Source organism: Schistocerca serialis, chromosome 12 (genome assembly GCF_023864345.2).
Source record: "Schistocerca serialis cubense isolate TAMUIC-IGC-003099 chromosome 12, iqSchSeri2.2, whole genome shotgun sequence".
Taxonomy (NCBI): Eukaryota; Metazoa; Arthropoda; class Insecta; order Orthoptera; family Acrididae; genus Schistocerca; species Schistocerca serialis.
Genome location: NC_064649.1, coordinates 39,828,165 through 39,846,575, shown reverse-complemented (window position 1 = coordinate 39,846,575; position 18,411 = coordinate 39,828,165). Strand labels below are relative to the sequence as shown.

The 18,411-nt window shown below is 36.8% G+C and overlaps 1 protein-coding gene across 3 annotated transcripts in view; it reads left to right on the top strand.

The window, feature by feature from the left end:
- The window catches only part of LOC126428138 (uncharacterized), a 125,372-nt gene extending 107,868 nt beyond the window's left edge, over positions 1 to 17,504 (top strand). For 2 of the 3 annotated variants that reach the window (XM_050090041.1, XM_050090040.1), the window contains one exon: positions 6,205 to 17,504. The gene's annotated coding sequence lies outside the window, so the exon portion shown is untranslated. The remainder of the gene's footprint in view (positions 1 to 6,204) is intronic. The other variant, XM_050090039.1, reaches the window with a different exon arrangement.
- Positions 17,505 to 18,411: the final 907 nt, after the last annotated feature.

The window sequence follows — 18,411 nt, the reverse complement described above, 5'->3', positions numbered from 1 at the left end:
AATAATAATTATTATTATTATTATTATTATTATTTTGTGTGTGTCTCAATGGCTTTGTTCAAAGTCTTTGTATTGAATGCCCACTCAGCGACTTGCATGTTTCTAACCTTCTCCAGTGACCAGTGAAAGGGGACCTAAAATGTAATGTAGAATCCAAAACTAGTGTTGTTTCTGGCGACTCCTCAAATCATTCAGAGGTGAAGGCCAGTTTCAAACAAAGACTCGGGCATCCACAATCCAGCTGAGATTCAATCCTGCAACATCTTTCTTTCAAGGCACACAATTTGCTGCTAGCTCACATGACCCAGCATGTATGTAAGTAGTTCATCTACAGGTTTTGATGAGTGAGTTTGCAATTATCAGAAGATGTCATACATTGCCGTATCTCTTGGTTGCATTATCTTAGAAGCTTAAATTATTACACCACCAAGGGACTGTAGATCTTCATACCTGACGAAAATTTCAACTTGATACTGCCACCCATTTCTGAGAAAAAAGGTTCTGAACTGTCGGACAGGCACACACATAACAGCAAAGTGATCGTACCAGGGTTCTGTTCTTACCATTTGCTTTACAGCACCCTAAAAAAGAGATTGATGTTTATGACAAATTTCATTGAGGAATAAATGTATTGGGAAGCAGTATTTAGTATCTCCAGTTCATCGAATAGGCCTGGGCGAGCTGTTCTCGAGTTCCTACTACAAATAATTTGTATTTATCAAACAATGGAAAATCCGGGGTGGAATGTAACAATATTCTTAGGAGAAAAGTTTCTACTCACCATATAGCCGAATGCTGAGCCGCAGATAGGCACAACAGAGATTTTCACACTTAAAGCTTTCAGCTAATAGCTTTTTCTCTATGATACCCACACTCACGCAAATGCAACTCTCACTCACTGACTGCTTCACAGCCTGTACCATATGGATCCTTCTCACCAACAACAGCTTTTCTGAATTGCACAGGTGGGAACTGTCCCTGCAATACATCCTACATTCCCGTAACTCTCCTGTCCTCACCCATCCAGCCCCTTCCCTGCTCCCATTCCACCACTACACAGTCGTCATTCCCATCACCACACCCAGCCCCTTTTTATTTATTTTATTTTAATTTTACTTTTATTTATTTCTCTCCTTTTCCACTACTTCCCTTCCTCCCGCCCCCGCCCCCGCCTGCTGCCCAACCTGCAGCACTTCACTGTCTGCCATTCCCACCATACTATCCTTCGCCCTCTCCACGCCAGCCTCCTCCTTTCCCCCACCCAGTCACCACTCCCATCATGCACTGGTGCTGCTGCTCGCAGTGTGAAGTGTGAAAATCTTCTTATTGTGCCTATCTGTGACTCAGCATCTCCGCTATATGGTGACTATCAACTTTCGTTCTCAGAATATAATTTGTATTTACACGCATTTGTACTGCAGAAATGTTTGCTTGATGAGGTAACTCAAGAAATGAATCCATGGGACATTATAGAATGAAAGTGAAAGAGATAAGCCACCTTCTTTATTTTTGTATCATCTATGTACTACAATACCCATGTTTCAAATAAAGATTTGTGTAGGTACTTCAGTGGTTATGTGGTATGCTCTTCCCAACTGAATTTATCAGTGAGTTCTAACACTCTAATGACCTTATTGTCCATGGGATGTTAAATCCTATAGAGTTGTAGTCCCAAGAATTTCACTGTCAACCTCTTCCATCTGTATGTTTATTGTGTTTTATATATATACTGGGAAGAAACCTCTTGCAAGTTGCGCACTGCATATAGTGGATTTGTCGAAGTTTAGTAAAAAATTATTGTTTTTAAAACAATTTATTAGTGCCTGTAATAATTTCAGTAACCACTTTTGCTAAATGAATGGACAGAGAACAACTTTCTGTCTTGGGAACACTCAGTACCCAGTTGCTGAGCACGCTCAGCTGCACAACTCGAAGGAACCGAGAGCTCGCGACACCACATCAGTCATTTTGAGCTTCCTCCTCAGCGCTAGTTTTCTGGAATGCCAGAGATGGAAACTTGTGCTCAGATGTGTCGTTTTATCCTGCCACCATCTCAAATTAAACTTGGGTTAACACTCACTCACCTATTTTGCCCCATGAAACATTCTTATTCTTTACGCAGTTACTTCTTTTACATTCTCCAACCTCGGATGATCTGCCCACCTTCCTCTTTCTCTCTATTTTGTATTTTTATAACTCGGACTACATTTAATTGCTCTCCATGTTTGCTTCTCACCCTGTCCCTTCTACCATCTTTGAACTGAAAGTGGTACTATCCTTACCAGTGAGGTACATAGAGGCACAAGGTACACGTGTCAATTCACGATAAGACTGTTGAGCAACAAGAATGATGCACTGTCAAAAGAGAGCACACATTCCAGGTTTCGAGCAGACACATTTTCATGTATGGTACAGATAACAGGTGCATCGGAGTTTGAGTGAAATGGCCTGGCAACTGGAAATGTACCTCCAAAGTTGAAGTATGTGGGACAGTAAGATTCTTATGGGAAAAACATGTAAATCGTACACAGATCCACTGTGAAATTCTGGCAGTATATGGTCCAAATGCAATGTCACATCAAAGCGTAGTAAAATTGTGCCAACAATTTACCCAAAGCCAAACAGACGCAGATGATGCCAATCGGGAACAGGCGACAGATTTGCAGCACTCGCATTGTCACTATTGTGGCCATTGCTCGGCAGCTGTGCATCTCAGTACACAGTGCTCATTCTGTCAGACCAGATCATCTGCAGTATCTGAAATTGTGCTCACACTGGGTTCCGCGATCACCGACACCTGCACACACACACACACACACACACACACACACACACACACACGCAAGGTTAATGGCCATAAAGGAAAGGTGGTGTGGAAAATTAAGTGAAGGCCGTGTTCTCTTGAGTGACAGTGCAACAACCCTCACAACTTTGCTTCAACATTTTCAGTGGGATTTTGAGAAGCATCTGCTATACACTCTATATCTTCCACTGTGTGATGTCCTCCTTTTTCTCAACCTGAAAGAACATTGTGGGAGAAGGAAGAGGAGGGGAGAGGAGTTTTTAAATTTGACATTCACACAGCAGTTGTAAAATGGTTCTGTGACTGAGGAATGGATTTCTGTTGTTGAGGAATTGAACAATTGGTTAAATGTTCTGACAGAGTCTTGGTACTATGTTCAAAAACAGTATCATGTACCTGTGTCACCTTGAAACATAGCTCAGCATTCAGTAAAAATTGCTTGTCCTGACATAACAATTTGTGATTTACTTTCTGAAGTCCGTTTGTATCTGTAACTTCCTATTCCTCTTCTAGCTCACGCCTCTTCCTCACAACACATAGGTCCTCCTCAGCTTTGGGTCTTAGTGAAATGTCACTACCTTCCAACTGTCTCAAAGCACCCAGTCTGTCCTCAATGAAGAAGGAACATAAAAGTTCCAAAAACAAGAATTATAGTCAATTTAAAAGTACGTGATTGTTGACGTCTCTATCACTCAGCACTACAGTGTTGCCACATCGGCTACTGCTCGGCAGGTCACTTCACAAGTGCTGAAATGCATATAATGTGGAGCGTTGTTAGAAGCTGTTGCCATTAGGTATGGCAGAAACGTGATATGCTCTGTCCACAGCTGATTTTAAATGACCAATGACTGAACTGTTGCAGACGACGCTTTTTGTAGCCTAACTACAACCTCTTGATGTGTGATGTATCCGGGAAAACGGTAGTCAGTAAACTACGGCAGAACTATTAATTATGCTCACTTTGATCACAGATTTTAAAGCTGACATGTATGAGGAAACTTATATTTTTAGTTTTAAAAGGGAACTGTAACTTCTCGCTTCTGCTATGCGAGCGTCATGCGAGCTGATGCGATATGGACTGATGAGCAATCCTGGTTGTAACTCATTTACAGGTTATAGGCGACATCAGCAGATTCAAAAAGAAAGAAGAATGATAGGAAGAAAAATAAGAGCAAATGGAAAAGTCAGTACAATGATGAAAATGGCACAACAAAGGATTAAAAATAAAACAATAGATCAAAACCAATTAATTGTAAATAATTATAATCGGAATCATTTTGATAAAGATTTAAATAAAAAAAATTGACACCACCTGGCAGTGTTTGAACCCACTTGCTGTTACACTGTAGACTGCGACGTTATCAGTGCGTTATGCAAGAGCTTCGGATGATGGTATATTTAAAAAAGTTCAGTTTTACACCATGTCGTATGACGTTTACCTACTGTAGGCCGATCTCTGTGACAAAAGGACTGGGCCCAGGATTTGGGATCCGAATACAAAATGGGAGGGGGGGTGGGGGTGCAGACAAGGAATTGGAAAAGGCATGACATTGAGCACTCTGACTGGAGGAGGACACCTCCAACAGATGAAGTGTCGACTATCAAGTAATTTTAATCAGACTATAGTAGCATCAGTTTTAAATGTTTCTATCACCAACATTTAGAATTTTCCAGAGTGAGATTTTCACTCTGAAGTGGAGTGTGTGGTGATACGAAACTTAATGGTAGATTAAAACTGTTGAAGGTGGGAGATAAGGTACTGGCAGAATTGGCAGATTAAAACTGTTGAAGGTGGGAGATAAGGTACTGGCAGAATTGTAGCTGTGTGGACAGGTTGTGTGTCATACTTGGGTAGCTCAGATGGTAGAGCACTTGCCCGCGAAAGGCAGAGGTCCTGAATTCGAGTCTCTGTCCGGCACACAGTTTTAATGTGCCAGGAAGTTTCATTTAGAATTCTGCCTTCTGAAGAGGAGCACTGACCAGTAGTCCCCCTACTTATACCCCCTCGAGGAGATGACGAATGTCAAATTAGAGAGATTTGAGCGTGCACGGAGGCTTTCCGGCAGTTGTTCTTCCCGCGAACCATACGCGACTGGAACAGGAAAGGGAGGTAATGACAGTGGCATGTAAAGTGCCCTCCGCCACACACCGTTGGGTGGCTTGTGGAGTATAAATGTAGATGTAAATGTAGTTCTTTGTCTTTGCAGTTTAACAATATTTTGAATTTTTCATGTAGCATTTGTGAGCAGCTGTCTAATATTTGGACCAGCCTCAGTTGTAATTGGCATTTCTGAGAAAGCTTTGTGTACCGGGCATCAACAGAACAGCATCTTGTGTACATACAATAGAACAGTATTATCTGTTTCTGCTGAAACACTGAAAACACCTTGACATAGTAACAAGCTTATTTAAGTTTGTACTAATATCTGAGTGTTTATAGCCTCTGATGACGTGTTTAGTGCTGAAGGAAGAAAAGTAAACAACCAAAGATAGATTAGGCAGAGAAGTTTCCTAACGACACAAATACCAGCCATGAAATTCTACATACCGTACTGCTCCCTGAACTGAATTCTAAGTGTCAAACATGCCGAACTGAGCTAGAGAGTAGTTTATGTATTACAGCCTTTTCTAACTTATTATTTTGTTGAAATGTCTTGTTTGTGCATATTTTACCCACCTAATATACTTACTTCTCTGTGGTATTGCCAAAATAACTAAACCACAGTGAATGTCTGTATGAAGCTAAAACTGCATCTCAGTGACTTCAGTAAGGAACTCCTATGGACTGTCCACTCTCTCTCACGTTTGGACACAGTTTTAACTTGTCTCGTTTCTAGGTTAAGAATATATCCCTGTTCACCCTACAGTCTGACCATGTAGGAACAAGTATACTTCATCAGTATTTAAAATCCATTACATGTAATTTCACGTGTAGTCTCCTGTGTATGTATGTTACAGTTCCTATGAATCCTTTTGTTCAGCTGGCATTCATCATTCACTCTCCTGAAAATCAAGTTTGTGTGTCAGTTGATCTTGACACTATTATCTGTGAATGTTTGAGTGATGTGTTCGATAATTGAAGGCTGTAAGACATTTGCAAAATAGTAATCAAAGTTAAGTTGTTTCTTCTGGGATTGTGGGGTAAGAGGGCGTGAGGCTCTTAATTGTAAGCTTCTGCCATATTTTTGATTCATTAAGCAAGAATAGTGCTATGAATTTGGTCCCTATTAGATGTATTTTATGTTTTCAACAATTTTTTATACCTATGATGAATTAGGAATCTACAGACAGTTGAATATGTTTATCATGTATTGTATTTCAACTTGTAATAGTAGTAGTAGTAGTAGTAGTAGTAGTAACGATGATGATGATGATGATGATCTTTTCTGTTCTTGTTTCAGCATCTGTACTGAGAGACAACACTCTTTGCTGGTAATTTATTTCATTAGTCAGTCCGAGACCTCATTCAAATTCCTAATTTTTATAGAACTTGTTTTGGTCATATAGAGGATAAACTTGGTTTAGAGTTTTATTCATTAATTATGCATGATCACTAGAAATTACATTGTAGGACTGTGGTCCTTAATCACAGCTATGTGGCTTAAGTTGTTATATTTGCCACATTGTTCATTTTATTGAAGACTAGTTGTTGCATTTAATTGTAAATTCAATACTGGTAACTAATGCTGAGTTTCGTAAAGAATATTCATTAGTGTGTGTGTGTGTGTGTGTGTGTGTGTGTGTGTGTGTGTGTGTGTGTGTGTGTGTGTCTAATAGGGATAGGTACTTTTTGATATTTTAAGACTGTGCTGCTCATCATAATTTGCTGTGAAGAGGTCATCTTACTTCTATGAAACTTAAAAACACATCCTCCTGTCCAAATATGTTGTTCCTACTGTCACACACAAAAATGATCTGTGTTGTATTGTCTTCTCTTGACTGGCCGGAGAGATATAATTATATTTTCCCAAGTTCATTTTGCATGTACTCTCTTCACAGCCGTGTAGTTTATTATATGCATGCTGGATTTTTTTATTTTGTTATTAAGTATACTGTCTCCTGTTTCTTTTGGGAACAGTGTGTTTTATTAGAGGGAACTGTTACGGCAGATATTGGTCCATATTTTAATATAGGGTAGAGTATAAGTCATGAAGAGGAAAGTTAGAAGTACAGATAATATTGTTATATAAGTTATAAGGTGTGCCAGGATCAGGATGTAATTGTAAGGCAGCAATGTGTAACTGAGGTGCTAACATTAGACTGGACTAGTACAGTTACAACGAATGTTTCTTCAAATTCCGTGCCCCCCCCTCCCAATCCATTCGTTCCATTTACAGACTTACTATAAAAGTACCACAATGTTGTTAGTGAGGAAAGAGTATTGTGACATAATGGACTGAAACAGAGAAGCAGGCCTCTCTCCAAGCTTCACTTGAAATGCTGTGCTCCACATGTATATTCTCAGAAGTTTCTTTCTCTCTTTAAGGCCTTTGTCTCTTACTAACAGATTTCTTTAGCAAGAAATGCCTGTACTAATCTGTTCCTTAATATTTATGCATTGCTGGGATTACTTTCAGTTGGTGTTCTGTGCTCAGTAGACTGTTCATTCCACTTAATAGGTCCTGTAATTCTTCATTTATATCATTTCACCCTGAATCTTAATCCCACTTCAAAACTTTTCAGTTATTTCTTACATTGTTTCTTTGATGTTGAGAACACCCATTATTTTAATCCAAGCACTTCTGTCTTATTTTGAGGCAGGTACCAATGTCAACTGCAATTGGGCATTGAAATAATTCAATGTCAAGTGATGAAAATTTCTGCTAGATCAGGACTCCATCTCAGATTTCTCACTTCACCCAAGTGCAGTTGCGGCTGATGTTCGTATATCCCTCGAAATATTGTTATTTACAGCTGCTGTATCAAAAACGGAATATGTTTGACAGAGCAAACACCACACACATATACTACTTATTTCTTACTCTTCTGTTCTTTGACTCTAGCATTAATCAACTTCTCCTCATCTCAAAATTTTCTTTTTTGATAAAAATATAATGCCACGAATTCTATATGGATGCTCCTGTATTTTATATGAAAGTAAGTGAATCGGACAGCACCAATTGCTTATTCTTGAAGGAACAGGATGCTTAAATTATGTGAAAAAATACTTCTAACTCCTCCATGTCTGTCTGAACTAGGGATAAATTATGACAGTGGCTCTCTCAAATAGTGAAGCAAATAAGAGGAAAACAACCAAAATCCGGCCACTGTGGTCTAGCGGTTCTAGGCGCTTCAGTCTGGAACCGCGCGACCGCTGCGGTTGCAGGTTTGAATCCTACCTTGGGCATGGATGTGTGTGATGTCCTTAGGTTAGGTTCCAGGGGACTGATGACCTCAGATGTTACGTCCCATATTGCTCAGAGCCATTTGAACCTTTTTTAAAAACAACCAAAACTCACTTGTGCTATACCCCACAGCTCCGTCGTGTTGGCAGCTCTTTCTACCTCCCTTTTTCACTCAGACAAAAGAAATTGTACAGGGTACTACATCATTCACACATTAAAGGTTGCTAATGTATTATTGGAGAGCTATTTACCAGTCATTATCTTCATGCAATTTGTAGATCTTGTATGGGTATTCTGGAAACTTGAACACTTTCAGTCCTTAAGAACTGGCAGTAGTCAAATTAAGAGGACATAAATTAAAGAGAGTCTGCTTATATTTTAGGTCTGGATAACATTGTCACACTTTCAAGATTCAGGTATACAAAATGTAAACTTTGCCTAGATTTCCATTTCACTCCATTGTGCCACATTCGTATGCAGTAACTGCCTCCCAGCACTTCTTTACACAGTGTTCCAAGTTGTTGTTCCATGAAAACCTAACAGTTATACCAATTTGAGGACCTCTATTTTTCATATAGGATGTAGATTAGAGAAGTAAAGAAAAATACATTTGTGTGTTAACAATAACAGTTAACAGACTAAAAGCCAGCACAATTACCTCATGGAAATTGAGATGGGATCATTCTGTGTGTCCTAACGTAATATTCGTTTAATGTCTTGCACAAAGCAAATCTTGTCATGTATAATTAGCACTTTGCCTTCGCAACAAGTACATATAATATCTAGTGCTATTCAGAAAAATTTGAAATTTGGTCTGGTGTTCATTTGCACATTCAGACCATCATGTTTTCGTGCCCTTGTCCTGACATACAACAGAAATAGCTGATTTCTTATTAAACTCATTTTAGTTCTTGAGTATCTACTCTATAATTATAAAAAGAGCACTGAAACTATTTCCTTTAGATGTAATAGAAATTTTACAGCTGAAAATTTCCAAAATAAATAGAAAAAATGCTGGCTTCTTATGCATGAATAAAATAGTCTTAACCTTTCAGACTTCTGTGATGGCAAACAAAAATTTAGTGATGTCTAGAGTTTGGGTGACTAACTAGAACTGTAGAATGTGGAAGGGGATAATGTAGGGAAAGAATATATACTAGGACAAATAAAATTATTAAATAATTAGCTTCTATTCAGTGTGACTAATTGTAAGCATTTGTTATATTGTGTGTTAAAGTTGTTGAAATACTATATGTGACACTCCTCTTGCCCAGAAAAAGATAGTATATAAAATGTCATGTTGTTTTCCTGTTGTTTTTTGCAGCAGAAAATGCTACACCATTGTGGTTGTAGATATATTTATTTTAATTTTATTCTTTTTGTGTACCACAGCCAAATTATTATAGACCTGCATGTGTGCTAGTCGAATAACAGAGTTTACATTTATATTTTTAGATTTGATTTTTAATTCTTATTGTTTTGCTTCCAATGTTATATTTATTTTCAGTTACATATTTAATGATTTTGTTTTCTTTTTCACTGCTAAAGGAATTAACTTAGTTTTATTTTATAAGGCTGTTTTGTTTTTATTACAGGCTTAATTATACTGTTACCAAGAATCTCCTTAGTAATAGAACTTTGTAACTGTAGTTTTTCTGTTAAAGAAAAAGCTGTATTCTCAGAGAGCATAAGATACATGAAAGTGAACAGTAGAGCACAAAAAAACAAACCAATTCAGTTAATCTTTAAGAACATCCAAGATGAGACCTTATTTTGTCCATATTTTATGCAACCTACAGTTTTGACTCAAATATTTAAATTGATCATAACTAATGTTCTTATGTACTTGGCATAAACAAGAGCCCTGTTATTCATGCAATTGTGTGTGCCATAAACTTACAACTTTTGTTTCCATAGGCAAAGTGTACATGCTTATTACTGTCGCGTGTGCAGAAATTGTTATGTTTATAATTTATTTATTCTCAGTTTACAGAATATTATGTATGCTATATATGCACCTAAGAAGGTTTTTAGTGTGGTTTTGAATGTCTCTAAACTCTCCTGTTTTGCTGTGTTATTTGTATTTGATACAATTCTTTAACAAGTGGATAAGTCTGATTTGTTTACCAAAGCTGTTTGCTTAATACTTCAGCACAACCTGCTTTGATTTAGAGGGCAGCTGATACATGTTTTCTTCTTATGAGGGAAGCCCCTTAAGTATACAAATTAGGTTGATAACATTAAGTCAGCTAGCAAAGATTTGTCACAGTGTTTGTGCTGTATAGGGAATAATGCTTCGCTTCAAAGTTTTGACTGTTCTGAATATTTTTACTGTGTTTGAGTCGAGCCATATTTTATGCTGCAACACTACACATAAATAACAAAATTGAGTACATCTGATATCAAAAGCATACCTGAAGACAGCTGGCAGATTGGGAATCTTGCAAATGGTGGTAAAGAAGCACATCAAACACTGTTGCTGAAATGTTTATATTGGGACATCAGTTGGAGTACCTGTTACACTAGCAGTTAACAAACGTTTCTAACTGGATTGTATGTTGTTCAGATTTTGAGGTATTATTTATTTTTTTAATAGATAGAGTCAGTGTGTATTTTGATGGAAATACTGCCGATGCCTTCATGTGATAAACCACATTTTATTGTTGTCATGTGTGTCAATTACAATAAATTGATCCATTTAAAGTGTTGTTTAAGTGGAAACTGTAAGTTAGTGCTGAAGAAATTTAATGCAGTTAAATGATCTAAATTAATAACATTGGCTTAGTAGTTTGCATTAGAACCAAAGATAATTGTGTTTAACAATTAATGACTTGAAATTTTTAATTAACTGACTGTTCAAATTACTATTTATCAAAACTTAAAAATCCCTTGCTGTTTGCAGTGTTTTCCCACATTTAGAAACAGGTGGTAAAAGAATGATGGAGGGCTTAATTAGCATGTTAGTACAGGTACCTTAGGACCATGGGAATGGGCTAAAAGACTATTTTGGATGTTGGCACAATAAATGTTGTATATTCTGCCAAAATAATTCGAAATTCCCTATCTCTGTTAAATGCAGCCCGTCACCTCTCTTTTCCCTGCCCTCTCACCTCCATCCCTTCCAGTCTATTTTTCTGTCATCACAAAATTACATGACTTGCTTATTTTGTGGTTTATTGCAGTTTTCTTTCTCTTTTTCTGCTGAAGAGATTACAGTTTGTATTCAGTTTGAAATGTTTTGATACTTTGGTTTTATTCATGTTTGTTTGTTCTGTTGTGAAGCATATTCACAGAATGTGCCAGGCAAATGTAATATATCTTCTACATTACATTGAGATATCAGTGACAGCTAGAAATACGTGCATTACCTAAATGAAAGATACATATGTCTCCTGAGGCCAAGCGTATCATCTTAATTTAGAGTGTGCTAACAAATTATATCTAATGTAGAACAGAACACAGTTGTAGGCCTTATATTTGATGACATATAACTGGAACTATTCTATACAAAAATAGACCTTACCACTTATATCTTCCATCCTCAGCTTGCCAGCAGCATAGTTAATTATAGCAACCTTTCACACAAACTGTGTTGATAAAATTATGGTTTTAAATTTGTGACTGACTTGCTTTCGTAGGTAAATGTTGTTACTTGCTTCTTAGGATCTGCACTGCAAGTTTATGAATCTAGGTTATGTGGTGCTTTGTTTCAGTGGTTTATTAAACCCTGTCTATTGACTGCATAAGAGTACAAGAAACTGAAATGTAATGGAAATTAAGCAACCAGAGAAAATTCTTAAAAAGAATCCAAGTTTTACATTACACAAGAATATTACTTCCAGGCTACAAATCAATTAGGGAATCTTATATATTTGAAATTAATTCAGTTCTGTGGAAAAATGATATCTTTTTATTAAGATATTGAGAAATTAGACACACTGAAAAGGCTCTAGTCCCATGAAATTCTTGAACAGCGCAAAAGAGTGACAATGTATGGGAAGATGAAGGCTCTACTTCTAAGGAAATAGAAGAAATATTACCGGAATGACTTGTCATGTTTAATTCAGCAAGGATAGTGGACTGTGTAAGAAGAATTTGCTATGTCTGAAGTGTTACAACTAGAAAACAAAATAGTCTTTCTTTTCAGTAAATATTTTCTGATATTATCTTTTGCTGTACTTGTTTCTTAAAGACTTAAGAACTCTCAAGTTCTGTTTTCTATTTTACTTTCTACTATTTCTGTTAATGCTCGCATCAAAGTGCACTAAATTCCTTCTTAATTATTATGTAACACAGCTAATGGTCTGTCTCTAATGTTTCCATTTTCAGTAGTCCATTAAAGTCTAAATTTAAATTCCATTTTTAAAGCTACATTAACACTATTTGTGAAAAATAAGTGACAACATTACATGATTGAACAGTCAGTAGTGTCAGTTATTTATGAATTTTATACAGTTATATGTACATTGCAGTTTCATTTTGCAACTTGCATTACACATTGGTTAAAAATTAAGATAACATTTGTGTGATTGATGTTAATATTTTTACAATAATGGGAAAAGAATTTTTTTAACGAGAGCATACCAACATTCACATACGGAATTCAGGGAAATTTGAAATCAGGCTGGGGGTCTGTGGAATTCTATCAGCCTGTCTACGAATATAAGACTGATATCTTTTTCCGCCTGTTGTCAGAAATATAGTTTGTGAGTTTTAATGCAAACTGCTAACTTTGTGTGGCCTAATTTTTGTTTATCAGAATACAAATAAATTGTGCAAAGGAAGTAAGACACTGAACATAATCAAACTTTGATTTTGATATATAGTACCACAATTAAGACTTTGAGCCAACCTTCTTTTTCAGTTTAAGGCTTCTTTTATTTCATGCAGAACTATGACAAGACTGATGAAAATATTCCTGTGAACCAATTTCTTTAAACTACATTTATGAACTACAATATGAATTATAAGATTAAATGCTTATTTATACTGTTGCCTTTTGAAAATAAATATATTTGAGACAGTTTATTATTCAAATTGTTTTTGTTGTTCCTTTTTCAAAATTAGCTTTGCTTCATTTTATCAATAGCCATCGTTATGATGCCTGCTATTTCAGGAATATTGCTTTGCCTCTAAATATGTAAAGCGCCAACTATTTCTTTGTTCAGCAACTTAATTTTAATTCTACCCTGCGAGTAATGTTCTCTCAGGAATTACACACACATGCTGTCAAAGAGTTAACTCGTCTTTCTTGGACAATTGTTGCAGTTGATTCTAATGGCCAAAACAACTCATCATCATAGCATGAATTATACGTGTCTTTTGGAAACAAGAAGTGTGTTACTTGTTTTCATCAGAAATATGTCTGTTGGATGTGCTGTATTAATAAGGAAACTAATGTTTGTGCCCTTAGCACTAATGTTCATATTCACAGGCAACAACTAAACATTTGAAGTAATATTGTGCTTGTGATTAAGTGACTGGTCATGTTAAGGTGGAAGCAAATTTGTGAACAACTGAGACTTAATTTGTACATAGACAAAAATTATTGTGCTTTTTTAATGTACTGTGTGATTTTTACAAGTCATGTTATTGATTTTTGTCTTTTTTTTTTTAACATAAAATTTGTAAAAAAAAAAGGAAATTTAAAAATAAAGTTGGTTGTATACATGTAAGCGAACAGGCAGGGAACTGAACTGTCTGTCCAAATATTCAGTTAAATTGTCAGATACTCAGAGATGCCTAACCAATACTTACCTTCATGATTTAAAACTCCCAGTACTGGTTATAATACAAGAATAAATCTCAGTTGTTGTAATAGTAGGCTTCTTCAGGGAAGAAAGAGGAATTAAATGGAAGGGCGAAGGAGAGGGGAACATCAATCAAAAACTGCTGAACCTCCCTCAACAGATTCTTCTTTCTTCCCTGAAGGAGTTGTGTATTCTCCCAAAATCCAGAAATACTATGTTCTACTCTTCTGCATTGCTGTGAGTTTTACTAGGAAGTCCTGGGCAACATTGCTATCCCTCTGTGGCTTTAACGAGGTCCTGAATTGAAATATCATTTTTATACAAATTACCAGCTGAATTGTGTTATAGAATATTGTAAATCTAGCATGAAACTGTCTTAATGTTTTAAGGGCTCAGCATGTCGGCAATTAAGATTTCAAAGATACTACTAAGTTTAGCAGAAGATTTAGCGTAGATAGTGAAGGAAATGTATTTGTCGATATCAGTGTTCAGTGCAGTAATGAATACATCATTTCCTGAAGCATTGTCAGACAGATACGTCTAAAAGAATTGAAGTACGATATGTGGCAGTTGCTGAAAGTGATTGGGGTACTGTGTCCATTAGTTCATACAGATGTGGTTATTGTACAGCAGGGATTTGCTCAGTTATCAAAGCACATTGTTCCAGATGTTTTCATAATTAATTCTGTAGGGAACCCTCAACTGTATCACCTTGTCATAATCTCATCATCAGCACATACCTTCTCCATCCACTTGTTGTGCTTCATGCCATGCTTTCGATAATGTACAGTTTTCTACTAATTGAAGATTATTTGACTGCTGCTTCCATCATTGACACGCTAACTACACCACTTGTTACTTTTCACATGGCACTTCAGTGTTGCCGCACCAGATGGCAGGTGTGCTTCAAGTAAGGCATGCACAATAAGCAGCAGGCTGCTTACATGGCCGGAACACAGTTTCACCCACTGCAGACAGCAGCAATTAAATGGACTGCCAGTTGTGTCTGACAGTGGATTAAGTCTTTCTGTCTGCACTACCCAAAAATTGCAAGTGAACTGATGTTTCGTTGTGATACCTTGGCAATGTCTCTCTCACACACTTCCAGTTAGTGTGGTATGGGTTTTTGTGAGAAATTTTTCTTCACCTAATCTGCTTACAATGTGATAATTTTCTGTAATGTCTGTGTTTGAAAATGTTCTGGTTCATGACTGTGAACAGTTATTATTTTCGGTGATGATGTACTCTTTGCTTTTCACTGAACTTGTGCTCTTGTCTTGTCACTAACTTCAATTCCTGCCCAGAAATATGCAGTACCAGATAGTTGTATATAGGGCTCTACAATCAGCATTGTTACATTACTTACAAGGGAACATTTTTGTTCACTCCAGATATTCATACTCAAAATTGAACTCATTGTATGGATTTGAATGTGTGGAAATCAGAGACAACAAGCATGCATCTGTCAGTTAAGATTGTTGCTCAAATGGGATAATATTAATGGGTATGTAATAAACAGTTTCCGCATGTGATTTTCGAAATAAGCCTGAAAAGTGTGTAAAGTTCTAGGTTACAGTTATTTTAGAGTGTTCCATTGGATATGACAGACGAGTACAGGCTGTTGACATCAGCATACATTTCTTTTTTCACTTTCCTTCAGTAAAAGATGGTAAAAGGTACTATTTAACATGTCTCTGAAGGAACTCTACAGCACCTTATCAGTTTTCTCGTTCTCTGTTGATGGTAGGCACTCGTTTGATCATTCAAAACTGACTCTCATTTTAGGAAGATTATCTGTTACATTGTGTTCACTTATTTATGTCTAGTACAATAAGTTTCAGTGATGCTGTCTGTATAAAAAACAATACAGGATTCCTCGCTCAATAAAATTTAATACTTTTGTTAAATTAAGATGCTGACTTGCCGCATGCATAGTGATGGATGTTTCACGGCCACTGTGTCAGGTGTGAAATTCTGCTGTGCCCACATAGTGCCTGGCAGCAGCCCTATAGCTTTCAGTGTGTTAATACAGCTGTATTGTGAGCCAGTTCTTTATCTTCATTATATGGAGGACCCTCAAACTTTCACTTATATCTGTTACCAACAAATCTTAGGATATTGGACAGACTGTTGGTCATCTAAAATGTTAATTTTCATATGTGGCTCTTTCTGAAGATATTGCTACCATCCCTGTGAGCTATGAGGAAGAAAATAGTTGAACTGTTCCCAGTTGTGTAGTAAATCAATAGCTGTCCTTTGTTTGAAGTACTGCTGCCAACCTGGACACTATGCATCTGATTTTTACTTTGGCTGATCACATTGTTACAGTGGAACTTTTTTTGCATAAAAATATAATGTACAGAGAGAAGAAAAAGCATGAATATTCTGAGTGTAGCTTAGTTGAAAGATAGGTGGTTTGTAAGGTCATCTTTACTAGTCCAGGCTATAGAAATTAGAAACAAAAGGTCAATTATTATTGTTGTTGCAAGACTCAGTACATTGAAACACCTCATGTGAATCTCTCCCTGTGTTTGAATATTTAGTCAGGTAAAAATTTTCCCCTGTTAACATTGTTAAAGAGCAGTCACACACGAGTTATGTGCTCGATGGGTTAAGGTAGAAAGAGTCCTGCTATCAAGTGTCTTGTGTAATTTTCCAAATAATATGTAAAATAACTTGATTGTGTGTGCCTAGTGATACAGACAGTGCTATGTGTGTGTCCAACTTGGCAGAGAGTTACAGAGTCAAACAGAGCACAATTTTGTGTATACTGAGATTCAGTCCATGGAAATTGCCTGAAATTATTCTTATGCTAAATGAAACATAATGCAAATGTTGTTGTAATTTGTGTTCACATGTATTTTCTTTTTTCTGTCATCCCATACACTTAGATATACGCCTTAGTTATTTGGTTACTATTAGTTTTGCACATCTTTCGTTGAATTGGTTAGACAAAATATGCGATTTTTGGTGTTTGGAATATTATTGCATGTAAATATTGCTCAATTTATTTACATTGTGGCCTAGATATTGAAGCTGGTGATAACAGCACAAACTCTCATTACGGACTGGATATTGTTATCAGCTTCAATTTTTTTAAGCTGGAGTGAGCTAATGTAGCAAAAGAGGTTTTTCTTCAATTGTTTTACAGTGGCCATTGACTTGGGTGGTTGAATTTAAATAACTGCAACGTAACACCAACTTACATGAGTCAGTGGATACTTCTTACCTGTAATCTGGAGCACTTCTTCCATAGTCAGTAATCTTCTCACAGTTCCAATCTTAGCAACTTATCTGAGTCACTGAGTGGAAAAAGAATTAACATGAAAACACACTTGATAAGACATACTCAAATATTATTCTAACTGTTACAAATATGAGAAACAAGTACAATCCTCACCACTGTATACGAAAGAAAAACAAGACATAAAAATGTGTCCTTATTAATTTACTGAATACTCACTGTTGTTATTGTCTTTCAAAATTGTGATGTTTTGTGTGAATGTTCCTCACTGTTTTACGTATTTTTTTCCATGCAGCTAACTGCATTTCTGTAAGTCAGAAATAAAAGTTAAACATGTTAAATAAAAGTTTGTCTACAGAAAGCTTCCTGGTCTTTGATTTTGTTTTTGTATCTAGACATTGCCCTATAATAAATACAGTTCATTTTAAATCCTCCAAACAGTTGCTTATCTCCACAACTAGACCCGGCTGGTAGCCGCATGCGTTAACGTGACAGCTTCCTGGATGGAGAAGTGCACCAGCCCTTGATCAAATCCACCCAGTGTATTAAGGACAAGGCGTCGGTGTGCAGGCCAACCTGCATGTGTTTCTTTTAGGTGATTTTTCCACATCCCATCCCATTAGGTGAATACTGGGCTGGTTCTCATGTTTTGTTGAAAATACAGCTATGCAAACATTTAGAACTCTTCTGACACTTGCAGACAGAATTTAATCTATATGCAGAGAGATTTGGTACACTGCTGCTGTACTGCGAGGGGGGGGGGGGGGGCTGAAGACGTTAGCTGTTTGGTCTCCTTAAACACCCAGTCAGCATTTCCACAATGGGGACAGTTATCTGGCATACTGTTTTACATGTATCTTCCTTTTTTATTGGTGTAGAGGCAACTGTAAATGTCAACTTTTTCATTACATTCGCCTACCCCTAAAAATTTATTAAGTAGAAGTGTTGTCAAATGTTTGTAAGGAAGGTAGAAAAGGGTTTAACGTTCCCTTGACAAGGTCACTTGAGACTGATCTAGAGCTCAGATTGTTTGCTTTTAAGGATGGGTGCAAGGATACACTTGCAGAGCAATTATCTCATCATTTGCCTAGAACAATAAATCGTGGAAAATGTAAAATTTAATGTTTTCAGACGCTGATCTGAACCATCATCATCATTCTGAATTAGAGTCCAGAGTGCTGATCAAATGTCTTCAAAGCATTTTATTGCTTGTGCTATGCTCATCGACATGAGCAAAGCATTTGACACTGTTTCATATATCATAATGTC